The sequence below is a fragment of the Triticum dicoccoides genome, chromosome 2B (genome assembly GCF_002162155.2).
Source record: "Triticum dicoccoides isolate Atlit2015 ecotype Zavitan chromosome 2B, WEW_v2.0, whole genome shotgun sequence".
NCBI classification, from domain to species: domain Eukaryota; kingdom Viridiplantae; phylum Streptophyta; class Magnoliopsida; order Poales; family Poaceae; genus Triticum; species Triticum dicoccoides.
In genome coordinates, this window is record NC_041383.1 from 395,852,214 (window position 1) to 395,858,167 (window position 5,954).

The window sequence follows — 5,954 nt, forward strand, 5'->3', positions numbered from 1 at the left end:
ATGCTGCTCATGCTGCTCTGACACGTCTTCGTGGAGAGTATCAGGCGTTGGACACTTCCCCTTTCAGACACATTCCTATCGCATCTGACGTTGGCGCGGAGGGATACTACACTGCCGCCTACTCCACCGTCACCCGAGAGCCCTTCCACCATCAGCGCCTGGTCCTGCATGCTGATGGGCTGGACCGAGCTAACAGAGCTCTTCGCCACGAGTTGTACACCACTCGTCAGCACCTTTACAGGGCTCTGACGCAGTTGCACCCCTTTGTCCGGTCTGGACAGCTGCCGCGTTCTGCGATCTACCCAGCCAGGACCGTGATGCCCCACGGTGTCGGATGGCCAGAGGTGGGAGGCTACTCTCCCGCACTTGGTCCTCTTCTGCCACCTGAGCGTCGGGTTCTACACCAGAGTATCCGCGGCCCCCAGGCCACTGACGTGGAGGACTATCCGTTGCCTCACTACCAGCTGTCAGGTTACAGCTACCTTCACAGTACCTCCTGGGACTGATGTAGTCTTGCTCATTAGTATTAGATGCATTCGTGAGCCTGTGTGCCGCCTATAATGACTTAGTCTATGTACTGAACTCTGTGTACTGAGCTCTATGTCCGACCCCTTTTGTAAGTTATGCCGACTATCTATGTGGTATCTGTCGTGCTCCTTTCATTATGCATGTTTCATCATGAATGACTCTTGTCTATGCAAATTTCTCAATACTGAACTACCCCTGTTATATATTAGCAGGATGGTTAGACCAGCTGGTCGTGGTCGTGGTGGCAACTTCCCACCACCGCCTGAGTACATGGCTGGTATGATCCAACAGCTTGAGATGAATCGCCAGTTCATGGAAAACATGATGGCTCAGTTTCCTCGCCCCAATATGAACCAGCATCCAAACACATCCACTCTGCAGGATTTCATACGCCTCAACCCAAGTGTGTACCGCAGCTCAACCCAGCCGCTTGATGCTGATGACTGGCTCCGTGACATCACCTATGAGATGGAGTCTGCTGATGTAGCCCCTGCCAGCTATGTCACTTTTGCTTCATTCTTTCTAAAGTGACCCGCAGCGCAATGGTGGGACAGCCACAGGCGTACTCTGCCAGTTGGGACAATCATCTCCTGGCCAGACATTCAGGCTGCCTTCCGTGCCCGCTTCATTCCTCAGGGAATCATGAACAGGAAGAAGCGTGAGTTCCGCAACCTCACATAGGGCAACAAAACTGTGGAAACTTATCAGCGGGAGTTTCTGGACTTGTCTCGCTATGCTGAAGAGGACATTGCAACTGATGCACGCAGACAGGAGAAGTTCCGTGAAGGCCTTCAAGATGACATCAAGCTCGCACTTCTAGTGCATGACTTTGCCGATTTCGCCACCTTGGTGAACAAGGCCATCAATGTCGAGACTGGTCTGCAGGAACACCAGAGCTCTCAAAGGCGCAACCGTGACACGGGCTCATCTTCGGGCCCGCCCTCGCAGAAGCGTAAGATATGGATCCCGAACAGCATGTACCGTCCAAATGCACCTACCCCAAGGCAGTCTTATGCTGCACCTCGTCTGCCGGCTGCTCCAACTAGGCAGCCAAGGCTTCCAGCTCCACCACCCCGAGCTCTTGCTCCCACTCCCAATAGTGGTCTGTGCTTCAGGTGTGGTCAGCCAGGACACCGTGCTCGGGAATGCAACCAGAACCAGAATCAACTGGCCCTTCCAGCAGCTGGTCGTGGTAACAACCAGCCCCGCAACAACAATGCCAAGTCCTATGGTCGTGGTCATGCCAACCACGTTGATCTGAACGAAGCTCAAGACCAGCCTGCTACTGTGATGGGTACACTCCTCGTAAATTCAGTACCTGCATCTGTTTTATTCGATACAGGTGCATCGCATTCATTCATGTCAGAAGATTTTGCATGCTTGCACGACATTAAATGTGAGGACATGAATGCTTCACTATTAGTACACACTCCTGCGGGCCAATGTCGAACCTCCATGATTTGCAACAACGTCCCTGTAGAAATCGAAGGACTGGAATTCCTTGTCTCTCCCATTGTACTGAAGTCCTGTAGCATTGATCTCATTCTGGGAATGAATTGGTTAAAAGCGCATACTGCTTCTATCGTTTGCGCCACCAAGACCATCCATCTGCTACACCCTTCTGATGAAATAATAAGCTACAATGCCCATCTGGTTAAGAATGCCGAGGTAAGGCTCTATGCATTGAATGCATTGAACGCCGCACCACTCGAGGGCATTGAAAACATTCCCGTCGTGCGTGACTTCCTCGACGTCTTTCCAGAAGAACTCCCAGGGATTCCCCCTGCTAGAGCTGTCGAATTCGTCATCGATTTGAAACCAGGCACCACTCCTATAGCCAAGCGACCCTACAAGATGCTGCCGCATGAACTCCTTGAGCTTAAGGAGGAAATTGATAAATCTCTTCGAAGTGGTTTCATTCGCCCAAGTTGCTCTCCTTGGGGAGCACCTTCTCTCTTTGTCAAGAAGAAAGATGGGACAAACCGATTGGTCCAAGACTACCGTCCTATAAATCAAGCTACCATTCAGAATAAGTATCCTCTTCCTCGGATCAATGATCTGTATGATCAATTGGCTGGTTCATCAGTGTTCTCTAAACTCGACTTGAGGTTGGGTTACCACCAGATCCGTGTTCGTAAGGAGGATATCCCCAAGACCGCATTCGTGACTCGATACGGATCTTACGAGTACACCGTCATGTCTTTCGGCTTAACCAATGCTCCAGCCACCTTCTCTCGCCTGATGAACTATATATTCATGGATTACCTCGACAAGTTCGTCGTGGTTTATCTGGATGATATTCTGGTATTTTCCAAGAACGAAGGGGAACATGCTGAACACCTTCGCCTCGTGCTGGAAAAGCTACAAGAGCATCAACTTTATGCCAAGTTCTCCAAATGTGAATTCTGGCTTCCCGAAGTAACCTATCTCGGGCATGTCATCTCTAAAGATGGTATTGCCGTCAACCCTGAACGAGTCCAGGCTATTCTTGATTGGACTCCTCCGAAGAACGTTAAGCAAGTCAGAAGTTTTCTCGGTCTCGCCAGCTATTGCCGTCGATTCGTCGAGAACTTCTCCAAGATCGCCAGGCCCCTGACTAACCTATTGCATAAGGGCGTCAAGTTCCACTGGACAGACAAATGTCAGGAAAGCTTCCAGGCACTCAAAGACAAGTTGACTTCTGCCCCAGTACTAGCTCCACCTGATACTAAGAAGGACTTCGTCATTTACTGCGACGCTTCCCGTCAAGGATTAGGCTGTGTCCTAATGCAGGAGCGCAAAGTGATTGCCTATGCCTCTCGACAATTGCGCCCTCACGAAGAGAACTACCCAGTTCACGACCTCGAGCTTGCTGCTGTTATCCATTCACTGAAACAGTGGCGACATTACCTTCTCGGTAATCGTTGCGAGATCTTCACCGACCATCAAAGTCTGAAGTATCTGTTTACTCAACCAGACCTGAACCTCCGTCAGCAGAGATGGATGGAGACTGTTGCAGACTTTGATTTGGGTATTTCCTATACACCAGGCAAGGCCAATGTAATGGCTGATGCCTTGAGCCGCAAGTCTTACTGCAACCACCTCCAGGTTCACAAAGTTCAGCCCTCACTTGTTGAAGAATTCAGAAAGCTAAACCTCCATATTGTTCCTCCGGGTGCACTCGCTCCCCCTCCTCCGGAGTTCCGCAAGATGAATCTCCGTGTTGTTTCCCAGGGTTCCCTCTATACCCTGGCTGTTGAACCCGATCTCGTGGGCACCATAAAGACAATGCAGGGATTTGACTCTGAAGTCTACAAGATTAAGCAAGACCTCAAAGAAGGAAGTCCCTCATCCTTCACTATTGCTGATGATGGCACCTTGTACTTCAAAGGCCGCCTAGTGGTGCCGTGTAAGAAGGAAAACCTGAATATGACTCAGGAGGTTATGAAAGAAGCTCATGATACGCCTCTATGTATCCATCCTGGTAGTACAAAGATGTACCAAGACATCCGCCAGAGATTCTGGTGGTCTAACATGAAGCAAGACATTGCTCGTTATGTTGCTGAATGTGGCGTTTGCCGTCGTATCAAAGCAGAACATCAAAGGCCTGCTGGAACTCTGCAACCTATATCTATTCCTGAATGGAAATGGGACCATGTCGAGATGGACTTCGTTACTGGATTTCCCAAATCGCAAAGGGGTAATGATGCTATTCTTGTCGTCATTGACCGACTTTCTAAGGTTGCACATTTTCTGGCGGTCAAAGAAACGATCACTGTTAGTCAGCTTGCAACTCTCTACATGTCCAGAATTGTTTCGCTTCACGGTATTCCACTGGTTATCAGTTCAGACCGTGGCAGTTTATTCACTTCAAGATTCTGGGCAAGTTTCCAAGAAGCTATGGGCACTCATCTGTCTTTCAGCACTGCTTTTCATCCTCAGTCACAAGGGCAAGTTGAACGTGTCAACCAAGTTCTCGAAGACATGCTTCGAGCTTGTGTTATTTCCTTCGGCAAGAAATGGGAGGAATCTCTTCCGTATGCTGATTCTCTTATAATAATAGCTATCAAGCTAGTCTGAAGATGGCCCCCTTCGAAGTGTTATATGGACGAAAGTGCCGAACCCCTCTGAACTGGTCAGAAACTGGGGAACGTCCACTCTTTGGTCCGGATATTATCCAACATGCCGAAGAGCAAGTCCGCATTATTCGCGAGAATCTCAAGACTGCTCAGTCACGCCAAAAGAGTAATTATGACCGTCATCATAAAGACATGGTCTATCAACCTGGCGAAAAGGCCTATCTTCGAGTTACACCAATGAAGGGTGCTCACCGCTTCGGGATCAAGGGCAAGCTAGCTCCTCGCTATATTGGCCCATTCACTATTCTCGAGAGGCGTGGAAAAGTGGCATATCAACTGGAGCTTCCGCCGAACCTTTCTCAGGTTCACGATGTGTTCCATGTATCACAGCTCCGCCGTTGCTTCAAGGACCCGATCCGAGGAGTGGAACATGAAGTGCTCGAATTGCAACAGGATCTCTCCTATAAAGAGCATCCGGTCCGCATTCTCGATCAAGCTGAACGCCGCACACGCCAGAAGGCGATCAAGTTCCTCAAAGTTCAGTGGTCGCACCATTCTGAAGATGAAGCCACTTGGGAACGTGAGGATCGCCTGCGTGATGAATACCCCGCACTGTTTCCTTCTACCTCCTAAATCTCGGGACGAGATTTCTTGTAGTGGAGGAGATTTGTAACGCCCGGATAATTAGACTACAGTAATCCCTTGCTAATGATACCACGTCACCTCGATTATTGTGACTAATCTCGCGTTAGTTCGAAACCTATTCGAATTCAAGTTCAAAATCAAGCAAACAATAAAATATTTTCAAATATTAAAACTAAAATGTTGGGGTGTTGCCAAATAATGCATAGATAATTATTGTGGAGAAACCACAATTTTATAAAAGGTTTAAGGGCACTACAATATTTAAAACAGCAGCAAATCATTTAACTATCTACCCTTTTCAATTTGATAAATTATTAAACTATTTGTTTTATTGCCAAAAACTTATGGGGCAGTGACATACTTATTAAAACTAGATTAGGAACCAGTGGTGTAGTTTATAAAACCAAATTCAAAAGGGAACTAAAATAAAAACAGTAAAACAGAAATATATATATATATATATATATATATAAATTAAATAAAAGAGAAAGCACTCACCCCCGGGGGCCCCGGCCCAGCAGGCCAGCGGCCCAACTGGGCCACGACCCACCAGGCCGGCCCAACCAGCCACCCCTCACCCCCCCCATATCCCCCACTCACGAAACCCTAGCCCCACCGACACCCATTCGCCCCCCCACTCCCTCTCGTCATTCTGGATCTGGATCGGGATCCCGATCCCCTCGCCCCCACCGCTCGTCGCCGCCGAACGCCGGCACCCGCGCG